Raw genomic sequence first — 17344 nt, 5'->3', positions numbered from 1 at the left:
TTTTCTATGGAAAATATATGGCCATATTAATGACTAAGGTTTTGACAATTTGTACTAAAGAACTTGGTCAAAGAATGTCCTACTTCAAAATAACATTCAATAACTTAGCATTCATTCAGTGGGCAAGATTCTCCTCTGAATGTGAATGCAGCCAATAATGAGGGATTCAATGATGTTTGATGTCCTTAGTGTGGACGACCTTGAGGAAGTACCACCTGTGCTCATTTAGTGACTTATCCATGAGAAAAATTTACAATTAGCCCATTTGGTTGGCAAATTCCTTTAATCTCAGCAATTTGGAGCCAATAGCAGATGGATGTATGAGTGCTAGGCAAGCCTGGTCTACATCCACACTTCCTGGACAGCCAGGCTGCATACTGAGATGATGTTTCAAAAGAAAGCTAATGTGAAGGGTCCTTGATGATCTTGCAGAAGACCAGAGTTGATTCCCAGCATTTGAGTCTTGCAGATCACATGTTCCTTAACTACATATCCAGGGTTTCCTATGACCTCTTCTAAAACATATGAGTACCTGCCCCTTGCAATCACACAGAAACACACAAAAATACATACAAATAAAATGGAGTCTTAAGACTGCCCCTTCATAGAATTGGGAACAATCACCCATGGAAGGAGTTACAGAGACAAAGTTTGGTGCTGGGACAAAAGGATGAACCATCTAGAGACTGCCATATCCAGGGATCCATCCCATAATCAGCCTCCAACCGATGACACCATTGCATACACTAGCAAGAGTTTGCTGAAAGGAGCCAGATATAGCTGTCTCTTGTGAGGCTAGGCCGGGGCCTAGCAAACACATAAGTGGATGCTCACAGTCAGCTATTGGATGGATCACAGGGCCCCCAATGGAGGAGCTAGAGAAAATATCCAAGGAGCTAAAGAGATCTGCAACCCTGTAGGTGCAACAACATTATAAACTAACCAGTACTGCGGAGCTCTTGACTCTAGCTGCATATGTATCAAAAGATGACCTAGTCGACCATCACTGGAAAGAGAGGCCCATTGGACATGCAAACTTTATATGCCCCAGTACAGGGGAACGCCAGGGCCAAAAAGTGGGAATGGGTGGGTAGGGGAGTGTGGGGAAGGGAATGGGGGACTTTTGGGATAGCATTGGATGTGTAATTGAGGAAAACACGTAATAAAAAAATATTTTAAAAAAAAGATTGTTTCTTCTAAATTATATTTGTGAAAATGAATTTTTCTGTGTTTCAAATATAAAAAAAAAAACTGTAAAAAGGAAGACAAAAAATACTATGAACTGTGGAAGGGAAGATGAAAATCAGAACTCCCTGAAATGTTAAACATACAAAGTTTTCTGACAGCACTGTTTCATTTTAGAAAATAGTTTTTACTCTTCTTATTCGGCATACATACAATTAGTTATTAGTATCTACACTGAATCGAAACACTTGAAACCTCCAGTTCCTACCATGATCGTATGAATTGTTATAATCTATACAAGCACAGTCACCATAGAAGGATAAACAAAGTCTAAGCATTGTGCAAAGATTCTGACATTGAAAAGTTTGACAATTACTAACTTATTGGCCTCTGGACAATGACTCAAGGGTGTTGTGACCTGGACCAGAGGACAGACTTGTTCTTCGAAATGGATGCCAGGATACCAGAATGCAAAACTGGGTGCAAGATGGGTAGCAGGACTCTAGAACCCCCCCCCTACACACCCAGGAATTAATCTCTCCAAGACCCACCCCATCAGGTCTGCTTCAGTACCTTTGGAAAATCTAAGAGAAGCCAATCAGCATTAGGCACATCAGGGTTATAGTCAAGAAATACCAGCCCTGATTGTGACTTCATTCATGTCACAGAATGAGGAACCCTGGAACCTGTAAACTCCTTCTCCTCTGTTGGTAGCCTTGGCCCTTAACCCAGTATCCTGTAGGTTATTGCAGGGCTTGAAGGGACTTGGCATTTTGGGAAGCAGGACACAGCACCTGGAATCATCATCTCTGCATCTTCTCCCTTGCCTAACAAGACACTCCCTGATCCCCTAGCTGAATCACCCTGACCCTCTCCTGCATCTCAGGTCCACAGACACACCACCACCCCTGCTATGCTCCTTACCAACCTGTTCTGGGTCCAGGCTGAAGAGTCAGTGTTTCAATGTGCACCACCCACAGGCTCACACTGGCTTCAGACTTTTAACATTGTGATTTGGGGCCTGACATGTTGGAGGCCCAGGTCATCCAGGTCAGCTATGTAGGCTCCATACAGTTTCAGGGAGCAACAGCAAAGAACCAACTGCAAGGATGCAACTTTGGGCTGCTTAGATGGAGCAGGAGCCACCTGAATATTGGGAGAAGGAGAAAACACAAGTCCTGTACTTGTCACAGACCAATGAGTTCTTCAGTTCGTGGTAGATTACTATGAACACAGATTGGATGGTGAGTCATCTCAAGCCTGAGGTTGATTCCTCAATGCCCTCTTGGCTGGTCCAATAACTCCACTCTAGTTTCCCAAATCAAAGATTCAGCCATAGTCGAAGGGACCCCTGGGAACTTTTGACCAGAGAGAACCACAAACTGTGACCTATTTAGGAGTTTAGTTGGGGACAAAATCCCAGTAGAGGGAAAAGCCTCACAGTGATGAGAGACTGAATGTGAGTGGGGCAGGATATCACACCCTGCAGGGAATGTATGGCTGCAATGTGGCCAATGATGGGAGCTTCCTTCTTGGTCACAATCGGTTCACTTACTGTGGCTATGATTACACCATCCTGAATGAGAACCTGAGGTCTTGGAATGCACAGGACAAGGTAGCTCAAACGCTGAGGGATTCCTGGGAGGCTGAAGGCATTACAGAAATTTGGAGGACTTACCTGCTAGGGGAGTGCACAGAAAGGCTTCTTAGATGCCTGGACCTTGGAAAGGAGACCTTGCTGCGCTCGGTAAGAGACACCCTTACCAATCCCTTCTGCTTTCTGACATTGTAGCTCCTGCCTCCCTGAGGCCTCCGTCTCAGCAGGGAGCAGCTGGAATGCTTACACTGTCTTGCATCAAAGGGGAAAGAGAGCTCCTCTGTTTCCTGACTCAACATGTGAGAGGGACTCTCCAGAGGATTCAGCCTTCTCCCAGGACAGTTCAGTGTGTCCATTCAGTGTGTACATTCAGTGTGTCTCTTCCATCTGCATTGGGCATCATGGCCTCTCTCAGGCCTGTTCACTGCCCATACACAATGAAATTGAATGCCTAACTCCAGGGTTGCTGAGTCCCTTGGATCCCCTTCCTATCAGAACAAGAAGTGTCTTTGCATAGAGAGACACTCAGAGTCTCATGCTCTGAGTTGGCTCATGGTTATTGTAAAATATTACAAGGAATAGCTCACTCAGAACCTGGGTTTAGGCTTCTGTGTTGACTCTGCGCCCTCCCTCATCCAAGTCTCCCATCCTTTCCAGGGATGGTCCCATGAGTACTGCTCAGGCCCCAGGAGGAGTGCAAAATACATGAATTTTCCAATTGTTCCCATCAGATGCCCCCAAACACATGTGACCCACCATGTAAGACCTGAAGAGAATGTCACCCTGAGGTGCTGGGCCCTGGGCTTCTACCCAGCTGACAGCACCCTGACCTGGAAGAGGAATGGGAAAAACCACACCCAGGACATGGAGCTGCCAGACACCAGGCCTGCAGGGGATGGAACCTTCCAGAAGTGGGCAGCTGTGTTGGTTCCTTCTGGAGAAGAGCTGAGATACACAGGCCATGTGTACCATGAAAGGTTACCTGAGCCTCTCACTCTGAAATGGGGTAAGGGGTGGGTGTGAGCACACACCTTGCTCTTGGGAAAATTGTGAGCTCTTTAAAGAATCAGAGCAGAATCAGGATGAGAGCTAGGGTCAGATTCCTTGTTCTTCTTTCCTTTCTCTCCTCAGAGCCTCCACAAACCATCCCCATAATAGCAATTCTATTTAACCTGGTTCTGTGGCTACCGACTATCCCAGAAGCTGTTAGCTTCTGTAGTCCACACTCTCACCTGCACAGACTAGTCTCTGGAATCTGGGAACCAGGATGGCTCCCGCAGATGCTCTGGCAACTCCCTCCCGGGCTGCCCTACTCAATTCTTCACAGAGTTAGAAAGGGCAATTTGCAAATTCATCTGGAATAACAAAAAAACCTAGGATAGCAAAAACTATTCTCAACAATAAAAGAACCTCAAATGGAATCACCATGCCTGACCTCAAGCTGTACGACAGAGCAATTGTGATAAAAACTGCATGGTACTAGTACACTGACAGACAGATACATGGAATAGAATTGAGGAATCAGAAATGAACCCACAGACCTATGGTCACTTGATCTTTGACAAAGGATCTAAAACCATCCAGTGGAAAAATAACAGCATTTTCAACAAATGGTGTTGACTTAACTGGTGCTTATCATGTAGAAGAATGCAAATTATTCCACTTATCACCTTGTACAAAGTTCAATTCTAAGTGGATCAAGCAACTCCACATAAAAACAAAGACACTGAAACTTATAGAGGAAAAAGTGGGGAAGAGCCTCGAAGATATAGGCACAGGGTAAAATTTCCTGAACAGAACATCATTGGCTTGTGCAGTAAGATCAAGAATGGACAAATGGGACCTCATAAAATTGCAAAGCTTCTGTAAGGCAAAGGACACTTTCAATAAGACAAAAAGGCAACCAACAGATGGGAAAAAGATCTTTACCAATTCTAAATCAGATAGAGAGCTAATATTCAATATATGTAACGAAGTTGGACAACCAGAAAAACAAATAACCCTATTAAAAATGGGGTACACAGTTATAGCTCTCTCTTGTGAGACTATGCCGGGGCCTAGCAAACACAGAAGTGGATGATCACAGTCAGCTATTGGATGGGTCACACGGCCCCTAATGGAGGAGCTAGAGAAATTACCCAAGGAGCTATAGGGAACTGCAACCCTATAGGTGGAACAACAATATGAACTAACCAGTACCCGGGAGCTCTTGTCTTTAGCTGCATATGTATCAAAAGATGGCCTAATCGGCCATCACTGCAAAGAGAGGCCCATTGGACTTGCAAACTTTATATGCCCCAGTACAGGGGAACGCCAGGGCCAAAAAGGGGGAGTGGGTGGGTAGGGGATTGGGGGGGTGGGTATGGGGGACCTTTGGGATAGCATTGAAAATGTAAATGAGGAAAATACCTAATAAAAAAAAAAGAAAAGAAAACTCCAGTGCCATCAGTAGGCTATATCTACTTGATTGTTGGCCAAGAGTCACCAAACATCTCAGGCTATTGACAAGGCTGTTGGTTGCGCTTCACAAACTAATGGTAAGATCCTGTTGCTGAAGACAATTACATCTCAATAAAAATGGAGAAGTCAAAAAATAAATAAATAAATAAATAATTTAAATGGGGTACAGAGCTAAACGAATAATTCTCAACTGAGGAAAACAGAATGGCTGAAAAGCATGTAAAAAAGTTTCAACATCTTTAATTATCAGGGAAATGTAAATCAAAACAACCCTGAGATTCCAACTCACACCAGTCAGAATGGCTAAGATCAAAAACTCAGGTGACAGCAGATGCTAGCAAAGATGTGGAGAAATAGGAACACTCCTCCCATTCTGGTGGACTTTCAAGCTGGTACAACCACTCTGAAAATCCATTGGTGATTCCTCAGAAAATTGGGCATAGTACTACGGGAAGATCCAGCAATACCACTCCTGGGCATATACACAGAAGATGTTCCAACTTCTAATAAGGACACATGCTCCACTATGTTCATAGCAGCCGTATTTATAATAGCCAGAAGCTGGAAAGAAACCAGATGTCCCTCAACAGAGGAATGGATACAGAAAGTGTGGTACTTTAACACAAAGGAATACTACTCAGCTATTAAAAACAATGAATTTATAAAATTCTTAGACATTTTGCCTCTGCATCGGCGGGAGCCATCTTGGATCCAGGACTCCATTGAAAGTAGCCTGCACAGGTGAGAGTGTGTACTACAGAAGCTAACAGCTTCTGGGACAGGCGGAGCCACAGAGCTTCTGAGGCAGCCCCCTTTTCGAGGGTGGGAGACATCTTGGTTCTGAGAAACCTCCGAAAGTAGTCTGCACAGGTGAGAGTGTGGACTACAGAAGCTAACAGCTTCTGTGACAGGCCAAAGCAACAAAGCTTCTGGGACAGGTCCTGTTTTGCGCCTTCATCTTCAGCCAGGGGGGAGGTCTGAACGCCAGATATCTGTGCACCTTCCCTGTTTATCTGTGCACCTTCCCTGTAAGAAGAGAGCTTGCCTGCAGAGAGTGCTCTGACCACTGAAACTCAGAGGAGAGAGCTAGTCTCCCAGGTCTGCTGATAGAGGCTAACAGAATCACCTGAGGAACAATCTCTAAACAGAGACAACTATAACAACTAACTCCAGAGATTACCCGAGGGCAAAAGGTAAACATAAGAATCTTACTAACAGAAACCAAAACCACTCACCATCATCAGAACCCAGCACCCCCACTTCACCCAGTGCAGGGCACCCTAACACACCCGAAAAGCTAGACCCGGATTTAAAAGCATATCTCATGATGATGGTACAGTACATCAAGAAGGACTTTAATAACTCACTTAAAGAAATACAGGAGAACACTGCTAAACAGGTAGAAGACCTTAAAGAGGAAGCACAAAAATCCCTTAAAGAATTGCAGGAAAACACAACCAAACAGGTGATGGAATTGAATAAAACCATACCTAAAAAGGGAAGTAGACACCATAAAGAAAACCCAAAGTGAGGCAACGCTGGAGATAGAAAACCTAGGAAAAAAATCTGGAACCATAGGTGCGAGCATCAGCAACAGAATACAAGAGATAGAAGAGAGAATCTGAGGTGCAGAAGATTCCATAGAGAACATCGGCACAACAATCAAAGAAAATGGAAAATGCAAAAAGATCCTAACTCAAAACATCCAGGAAATCCAGGACACAATGAGAAGACCAAACCTACGGATATTAGGAGTAGATGAAAATGAAGATTTTCAACTCAAAGGACCAGCAAATATCTTCAACAAAATTATAGAAGAAAACTTCCCAAACCTAAAGAAAGAGATGCCCATGAACATACAAGAAGCCTACAGAACTCCAAATAGACTGGACCAGAAAAGAAATTCCTCCTGACACATAATAATCAGAACAACAAATGCACTAATTAAAGATAGAATATTAAAAGCAGTAAGGGGAAAAGGTCAAGTAACATATAAAGGAAGGCCTATCAGAATTACACCAGACTTTTCACCGGAGACTATGAAAGCCAGAAGAGCCTGGACAGATGTTATACAGACACTAAGAAAACACAAATGCCAGCCAAGGCTACTATACCCAGCCAAACTTTCAATTACCTTAGATGGAGAAATAAACGTATTCCACAACAGAACCAAGTTCACACATTATCTTTCCATGAATCCTGCACTTCAAAGGATAATAACAGAAAAAAACCAATACAAGGACAGAAACCACATCCTGGAAAAAGCAAGAAGGTAATCCCTCAGCTAACCTAAAAGAAGACAGCCACAAGAACAGAATGCCAACTTTAAAAACAAAAATAACAGGAAGCAACAATTACTTTTCCTTAATATCTATTAATATCAATGGACTCAACTCCGCAATAAAAAGACACAGACTAACAGACTGGCTACACAAACAAGACCCAACATTTGCTGCTTACAGGAAACCCATGTCAGAGAAAAAGATAGACACTACCTCAGAGTGAAAGGCTGGAAAACAATTTTCCAAGCAAATGGTATGAAGAAACAAGCTGGAGTAGCCATTCTAATATCTAATAAAATCAACTTCCAACCCAAAGTCATCAAAAAAGACAAGAAGGGGCACTTCATACTCATCAAAGGTAAAATCCTCCAAGAGGAATTATCAATTCGGAATATCTATGTTCCAAATGCAAGGGCAGCCACATTCATTAAAGAAACTTTAGTAAAGCTCAAAGCACATATTGCACCTCACACAATAATAGTGGGAGACTTCAACACACCACTTTCACCAATGGGCAGATCATGGAAACAGAAACTAAACAGGGTCACAGTGAAACTAACAGAAGTTATGAAACAAATGGATCTAACAGATATCTACAGAACATTTTATCCTAAACCAAAAGGACATACCTTCTTCTAAGCACCTCATGGTACCTTCTCCAAAATTGACCACATAATTGGTCAAAAACAAGCCTCAACAGATACAAAAATATTGAAATTGTCCCATGCATCCTATCAGATCACCATGGACTAAGGCTGACTTCAATAACATAATAAATGATAGAAAGCCAACTTTCACGTGAAAACTGAACAACACTCTTCTCAATGATACCTTGGTCAAGGAAGGAATAAAGAAAGAAATTAAGGACTTTTTGGAGTTTAATGAAAATGAAGCCACAACATACCCAAACTTATGGGACACAATGAAAGCATTTCTAAGAGGAAAACTCATAGCTCTGAGTGCCTCCAAAAAGAAACTAGAGAGACCACACATTAGCAGCTTGACAACACACCTAGAAGCTCTAGAACAAAAGGAAGCAAATTCACCCAAGAGGAGTAGATGGCAAGAAAAAATCAAACTCAGGGGTGAACTCAACCAAGTGGAAACAAGAAGAACTACTCAAAGAATCAACCAAATGAGGAGCTGGTTCTTTGAGAAAATCAACAAGTTAGATAAACCCTTAGCCAGACTCACTAGAGGGCACAGGGACAGCATCCTAATTAACAAAAATCAGAAATGAAAAGGGAGACATAACAACAGATTCTGAAGAAATCCAAAACACCATCAGATCCTTCTACAAAAGGCTATACTCAACAAAACTGGAGAACCTGGATGAAATGGACAAGTTTCTAGACAGATACCAGGTACCAAAGTTAAATCAAGATCAGGTTAATGATCTAAACAGTCCTATATCCCCTAAAGAAATAGAAGCAGTCATTAATAGTCTCCCAACCAAAAAAGCCCAGGACCAGACGGGTTTAGTGCAGAGTTCTATCAGACCTTCAAAGAAGATCTAATCCCAGTTCTTCACAACCTATTCCACAAAATAGAAACAGAAGGTACTCTACCCAACTCATTCTATGAAGCCACAGTTACTCTGATACCTAAACCACAAAAAGACCCAACAAAGATAGAGAATTTCAGACCAATTTCCCTTATGAATATCGATGTAAAAATCCTCAATAAAGTTCTCGATAACCGAATCCAAGAACACATCAAAACAATCATCCATCCTGACCAAGTAGGTTTCATCCCAGGGATGCAGGGATGGTTCAACATACGGAAATCCATCAACGTAATCCAGTATATAAACAAACTCAAATACAAAAACCACATGATCATCTCATTAGATGCGGAGAAAGCATTTGACATAATCCAACACCCATTCATGATAAAAGTCTTGGAAAGATCAGGAATTCAAGGCCCATACCTAAACATGATAAAAGCAATCTACAGCAAACCAGTAGCCAACATCAAAGTAAATGGTGCGAAACTTGAAGTAATCCCACTAAAATCAGGGACTAGACAAGGCTGCCCTCTCTCTCCCTACCTATTCAACATTGTACTTGAAGTCCTAGCAAGAGCAATTTGACAACAAAAGGAGATCAAGGGGATACAAATTGGAAAGGAAGAAGTCAAAATATCACTTTTTGCAGATGATATGATAATATATATAAGTGACCCTAAAAATTCCACCAGAGAACTCCTAAGCCTGATAAACAGCTTCAATGAAGTAGCTGGATATAAAATTAACTCAAACAAGTTAATGGCCTTTCTGTACACAAAGGATAAACAGGCTGAGAAAGAAATTAGGAAAACAACACCCTTCTCAATAGTCACAAATAATATAAAATACCTTGGCTTGACTCTAACTAAGGAAGTGAAAGATATGTATGATAAGAACTTCAAGTTGCTGAAGAAAGAAATTAAAGAAGATCTCAGAAGATGGAAAGATCTACCATGCTCATGGATTGGCAGGATCAATATAGTAAAAATGGCTATCTTGCCAAAAGCAATCTACAGATTCAATGCAATCCCCATCAAAATTCCAACTCAATTCTTCAACGAATTAGAAAGGGCAATCGGCAGATTCATCTGAAATAACAAAAAAACCTAGGATAGCAAAAACTCTTCTCAAGGATAAAAGAACCTCTGGTGGAATCACCATGCCTGACCTCAAGCTGTACTACAGAGCAATTGTGATAAAAACTGCATGGTACTGGTATAGCGACAGACAAGTAGACCAATGGAATAGAATTGAAGACCCAGAAATGAACCCACACACCTATGGTCACTTGATCTTTTACAAGGGAGCTAAAACCATCCAGTGGGAAAAAAGACAGCATTTTCAACAAAGGGTGCTGGCACAACTGGCAGTTATCATGTAGAAGAATGTGAATTGATCCATTCCTATCTCATTGTACTAAGGTCAAATCTAAGTGGATTAAGGAACTCCACATAAAACCAGAGACACTGAAAATTATAGGGGAGAAAATAGGGAAAAGCCTTGAAGATATGGGTACAGGGGAAAAATTCCTGAATAGAACAGCAATAGCTTGTGCTGTAAAATCGAGAATCAATAAATGGGAACTCATAAAGTTGCAAAGCTTCTGCAAGGCAAAAGACATCATCAGTAAGACAAAAAGACCACCAACAGATTGGGAAAGGATCTTTACCTATCCTAAATCAGATAGCGGACTAATATCCAATATGTATAAAGAACTCAACAAGGTGGACTCCAGAAAATCAAATAACCCCATTAAAAAATGGGGCTCAGAGCTGAACAAAGAATTCTCAATTGAGGGATACCGAATGGCAGAGAAGCACCTGAAAAAATGTTCATCATCCTTAATCATCAGGGAAATGCAAATCAAAACAACCCTGATATTCCACCTTACACCAGTCAGAATGGCTAAGATCAAAAATTCAGGTGACAGCAGATGCTAGCGAGGATGTGGAGAAAGAGGAACACTCCTCCATTGTTGGTGGGATTGCAAGCTTGTACAACCACTCTGGAAATCAGTCTGGCAGTTCCTCAGAAAATTGGACATAGTACTACCAGAGGATCCCGCAATACCTCTCCTGGGCATATATCCAGAAGATGTTCCAACCGGTAAGAAGGACAAATGCTCCACTATGTTCATAGCAGCCTTATTTATAATAGCCAGAAGCTGGAAAGAACCCAGATGCCCCTCAACAGAGGAATGGATACAGAAAATGTGGTACATTTACACAATGGAGTACTACTCAGCCATTAAAAAGAATGAATTTATGAAATTCCTAGCCAAATGGATGGACCTGGAGGGCATCATCCTGAGTGAGGTAACCCAATCACAAAGGAACTAACACAATATGTACTCACTGATAAGTGGATATTAGCCCAGAAACTTAGGATACCCAAGATATAAGATACAATTTGCAAAACACATGAAACTCAAGAAGAACGAAGACCAAAGTGTGGACATTTTGCCCCTTCTTAGAATTGGGAACATAACACCCATGGAAGGAGTTACAGAGATAAAGTTTGGAGTTGTGACGAAAGGATGGACCATCTAGAGACTGCCATATCCGGGGATCCATCCCATAATCAGCTTCCAAACGCTGACACCATTGCATACACTAACAAGATTTTGCTGAAAGGTCCCAGATATAGCTGTCTCTTGTGAGACTATGCTGGGGCCTAGTGAACACAGAAGTGGATGCTCACAGTCAGCTATTGGATGGACCACAGGGCCCCCAATGGAGGAGCTAGAGAAAGTACCCAAGGAGCTAAAGGGAACTGCAATCCTATAGGTGGAACAACAATATGAACTATCCATTACCACCACCACCTCCTGCCCCACCACCACCCACCCCCCCCGGAGCTCGTGTCTCTAGCTGCATATGTATCAGAAAAATGGCCTGGTTGGCCATCAGTTGAAAGAGAGGCCCATTAGTTGTGCAAATTTTATATGCCTCAGTACAGGTGAACGACAGGGCCAAGAAGTGTGAGTGCGTGGGTGGGGGAGTGGGTGGGTGAGCATGTGGGAAACTTTTGGGATAGCATTGGAAATGTAAATGAAATAAACACCCAATTAAAAAATAAAGCTAAAGGGAACTGCAACCCTATAGGTGGAACAACATTATGAACTAACCAGTACCCGGGAGCTCTTGTCTTTAGCTGCGTATGTATCAAAAGATGGCCTAGTCAGCCATCACTGCAAAGAGAGGCCCTTTGGACTTGCAAACTTTATATGCCCCAGTACAGGGGAACGCCAGGGCCAAAAAGGGGGAGTGGGTGGGTAGGGGATTGGGGGGGTGGGTATGGGGGACCTTTGGGATAGCATTGAAAATGTAAACGAGGAAAATACCTAATAATAAAAAAAATGTTAAAAAAAAAAAAAAAGAAAAGCTCCTAGTTACATTTTGTGATGACTTAGCCTCTCTCTGCAGAACACTTGTCCAAAAGGAATCTAATCCTTAAAAGGCCAAATGGTTGGATTGACGTACTCAGAATCCAGCTACAAAGGCCACCGAGGCACTCTGCTGCCTGTAATTGCTAAACAAATAAGCATCTGTCTCTCTGATCCATTGAAGCAGAAGCTCATAGAGGGTTTTCATGAGAGTGGGAAGGCCACTGTGGGTTATATAACGTTCTCTGCTTGGTGCATTTCATGCTCTGACCTCACAAAGAGCCACTGTGATGGAAGAATGAGGGCCCACTGCATAAGACTGTGGATCAGACTGTTTCTCTTGTCCATACAGAGCAGGAAGCTGGTTTCAGTGACCTGTGGGACTCCTTCGTAGCTATCTAGTTTGTCAGTTGTCGGGTTGTTGTACCTCACAACCTGTGTGCACCAGAGCACAGGGAACACTTAGCCTCATGGCCAGCAACTCCAAAAAGAAGGATGTTGGAAGTCAGTACAAGGTGCTTTTCACTCTTGGCCATGGTTCATTTGGCACCGTGAAACTGGCCTGTCACTTGAAAACCAAGGCACTGGTTGCCATAAAAACGGTAGAGCTCAGCAAGAAGAACATCAGGGGAATCCGTGCAGAGATAGCCACATTAGAGAAACTACAGCATCCTAACATCATCTGCCTCTTCCAGGTGCTGGTAACATCTAAGCACATTAATATCGTTACCGAATATATTCCAGGAGGAAACTTGTTTGACATCATAAAGGAGGATGGCCCGATGCACGAGGAAGAGGCCAGGAGAATATTTGGGCAGGTAGTGTCAGCTCTAAAATACTGCCACAACCAGGATATTGTCCATCAGGACATAAAAGCACAGAATATCCTGAGGGATGAGGAGGGGAATGTCAAAATTATAGACTTTGGCCTGGCCATCAGATGTAGATCTGGCACGTTACTGAAACGGCAGTGTGGGACCAAGAGCTGTTTTGCCCCAGAGCTCATACTACAGGAGCCATATGATGGCAAGAAGGCAGATGTGTGGAGTTTGGGCGTGCTACTTTATTTTATCACCACCGGGTACTACCCCTTCAGAGGAAGCACCATGAAAGAGATGGAGGAAAATATAGCTACCGGGACCTATGACATTCCAACTCATGTCTCTGGACAACTTGAAAACCTAATACACCAGATCCTCACAGTTCCCCCAGAGATGAGGCCATCCATTGAAGACATTGAGAGACATCCGTGGGTCAAGAAAACTGAGGTAAATAACCCAACTGTGACCGATCCAGATTATAACATCATTGAAATGCTCTGTGGCATGGGATTTGATGCCAATGAGATCTTAGAATCCCTGCAAAGAAAAAAATATAATGAGTCAATGGGGGCATATTTGATTCTAAAAGCACAGGTAGACAAGGGGCTTGAGCATACATCTACCATCTCAGCCAAGCCTGTGGATCAGTGCCCTACACCACCCCCTTCACCACCAGCACATCCCTGTATCTCTAGTCTTCTCCTAAAGAGAAGGGCCAGTGAGCCCAACTTTAGCCTCCTCCACATCCAGCCCTCAGGAGAGCACAGGCCTGTTTCCCTGGCACTATCAGGACACAAGGTGGCCAGAAGTGTCTCCATGCCTCCCATTGCTCTACACTATCCTGAGAAAAAAAGCAACAGTTCTAGCTTTGCCCTCCATTCTGGAGCTGTGGCTGCCCCATCTGTCGGCAACAGCATATTGGAGGATGTGCCTGTGCCACCTGATCAAGAGTGTGACATGGGTGCTTGCTTCGGCAGCACATATACTAAACAGTGTGACATGGAAACACCATTTCCCCCTCAAAAGATCAGCTGCTTCAAGAGAATGAGCAAGAGAATCAGGGCTTGCCTGTCACAACTCTGCTGTATCCCACGGGCTCCCAAGACAAAAAAGAAGCATACATCCTCCAATAAAATGGCTCCCTGAAAGCAGCAGGAGGCAGAACCTAATGAAAAGGAAAAAAATCAGAAAGCTGTACATTTCCAGGGCCTCCTGGGATGGTCAGATATATTTCTACACCAGCTGGATTAAACCCTGCTCCTTGGCTTACCACCTTGGGAAGAAATCCTGCTGGAGAATGCCTAGGAGGTACCTAATGCAACTGAACTAGCAGTAATCAGCAAGAGACTGTGGGTACAGCCAGGGTGAAAGGGGCTTTGTGGAGCTGTTGTCCATGGGAAACATATTCAGATTGAGACTCTGCTTGGGGACCTAACAACTGACAGAGTGATCATGGTCAAAGTACAAAGGGACCACCTCAATGGCTCCCTACAATTCCATTGGACAGGCAGGCAGAGTGTGCTGAGCCCTGTGAAGTCTGACATTGCTGCCTGGATGCCCACATGGGGAAGCCAAGCTGCTAACCTACTTCCTGTGTATCCTGCGTGCCCTGTCTAGAGGAGATGATTGCAGTGTCACCAGAATCTCCACAGTGGCATTCGGAGCCTGGGCATACATCACCATGCTGGTCTTTCAAACCATCTCCTATCTACCACAGGGTAGCTGGTAGAACATCTTCACAGCCACCAGGCTCAAGGAAACAAAGCCTCATCCTGATTGCCCAGGACACTGACCCTGGTCTTCTTGGCTATCCTTTCCTTCCATCATCTGATCTGCTACCAATAAGGAGAAACGTGTTCCCAGGTCTGTAGAGGCCTGCTCCAGATCAAGCAAGGAGCAGAGCTGCAAAGTGCCTCCCATGGCTCTGTTCTTCAAGGTTTACCTATGCATTCAGCACATGTGCCGCCTTGGGTAGCTCCTGCGCAGGTCCTTTTCCAGGTGTGGAGCCCATCCCTCCAAGAAAGGTTAGGGACTGCTCAGGCTTTCATGCCATTTTCCTTCTGCTAACCTGCACTACTTTGAGTAGGTCCAATTCAGTGCTACTAGGGATCACTAACAAAACTTCACAGTCTTACCTCCCAGAAGATGAGTCACGGTGTTGCAGTTTGCATGACTCTTTATATGAGACACTCAGAGGTTCAACACAAATCCAAAAGCCAATAGAGACCACCGTTAAGGTGGTCTTCCCTTAGAGACAGAACTGAAATTCACCATGGACCTCATCTTTTAGATGCAGAGTTCATCCCAATATTTATCATCATGAATAAACCTTCCAAGCAGCTCTGAGAATCCATTTTACAGAAAATGTGACATCAGTGGATGGCAATAATATCTGGGCCCTCAGAAGCCAATCCTGGTGGAGGATGGAGCAATGTCAGTCAATGGATCAATGAGTCTCTGCTGGTCAAGATGAGCTGCTTCCAGGCAACTTTTATCAAAATGTAATAAGATGATCTTGACTCTTTGACTGTTAAGTAAGTGTTCAGAATGGTTCTTGGACACCCCATTTGCACAATGGAGATTCAGCCTCTTGATACTGAACAGATTATTCTAGCTGATGACCCAGGCTTAGAAGATGGACTGCAGCCATGAAGCCTGGCCACTGTAAGGATGAAACCCATCTTGATGAAATACTTGAAAAACATCTATGCACAAGATAAAAGTACCAGGACCAAAGGCTCATCAAGCATCCCAGGATACAAAGAGCCTGACAGACTCAGGTCAGGGGTCACCTCTGAGTCCTAGAAGAGGAAGAAGGCCTCACTCCACAGAAGCAGCCTCTTGCTGATGCTGTTGCAAGCAGTACTATAATTGTGAAATTTGTGACTCTGTGGATACTGGGTTCAGGAGTCTTGTGCCCAGGTATCCACATTGATTCTCTCATTGCTCATTTGGTAGTACTATGCAAGTCCTGACATTGGGGGTATCATGTGCTGATGGTGTCCCATGTGATACATAGGCTAAGAAAGATTTTTTTACCCATCTAAGAGGCTGGAAATAGGCTGGACTCACAGTTGACATTAAAACTGCACTTCTGTAAAAAAAATAAAATAAAATAAATAAAATTCTTAGGCAAATGGATGATCTAGAGGATATCATCCTGAGTGAGGTAACCCAATCCCAAAAGAACCCACATGATATGCACTCACTGATAAGTGGATATTAGACCAAAACCTCAGAATACCTAAGACACAATTTGCAAAACATATGAAAATCAAGAGGAAGGAAGACCAAAGTGTGGACAATTCGATCCTTCTTTTTTTTTTTTTTTTTCATTTTCTGGTTTTTCAAGACAGGGTTTCTCTATGTAGCCCTAGCGTCGATCCTTCTTAAAATGGGGAACAATGCCGGGCAGTGGTGGCACACACCTTTAATCCCAGCACTTGGGAGGCAGAGGCAGGCGGATTTCTGAGTTCGAGGCCAGCCTGGTCTACAAAGTGAGTTCCAGGACAGCCAGGGCTACAAAGTGAAACGCTGTCTTGAAAAACCAAAGGGGGGGGGGGGTGACAATATCCCCATGGAAGGAGTTATAAAGCAAAGTTTGGAGCAGAGACTGAAGAAATTGCCATCCAGAGACTGTCCCATCTGGGAATCCATCCCATAAACAACCACCCAACCTAGACTCTTTTGCAGATGCCAACAAGATTTTGCTGACATGAGCCTCATATGGTAGTTTCATGAGAGGCTCTGCCAGTGCCTGGTAAATCCAGAAGTGAATGTGCACAGTTATCCATTGGATAGAGCACAGGGTCCCCAATGAACAAGCTAGAGAAAGTACCCAAGGAGCTGAAGGGGTTTGCAACCCTATGGAGGACCAAAAATATGAACTAATCAGTACCCCCAGAGCTCCCTGGGACTAAACCACAAATCAAAAAAATCACATAGTGGGATTCAGTCTCTAGCTGTATAGGTAGCAGAGGATGGCCTAGTCGGCCATCAGTGGGAGGAGAGGACTTTGGCCTTCTGAAGGTTCTATGCCCCAGTATAGGGAAATGCCAGGGCCAGGAGGCAGGAATGGGTGGGTTGGGGAGCAGGGGGAGGGGAGAT

General features: G+C 43.6%; 2 pseudogenes; both read left to right on the top strand.

Annotated features, from left to right (window-relative positions):
* The first annotated feature begins 2211 nt into the window (after positions 1-2211).
* On the top strand, positions 2212-12810 carry H2-M10.5-ps1 (annotated as a pseudogene).
* Stk-ps1 lies at positions 12730-14383 on the top strand (annotated as a pseudogene).
* The last annotated feature ends 2961 nt before the right edge of the window (positions 14384-17344 follow it).

Source organism: Mus musculus, chromosome 17 (genome assembly GCF_000001635.26).
Source record: "Mus musculus strain C57BL/6J chromosome 17, GRCm38.p6 C57BL/6J".
In the NCBI taxonomy this organism is placed as follows: domain Eukaryota; kingdom Metazoa; phylum Chordata; class Mammalia; order Rodentia; family Muridae; genus Mus; species Mus musculus.
The sequence above is the reverse complement of the archived record's forward strand: the minus strand, read 5'-3'. Positions and strand labels throughout refer to the sequence as shown.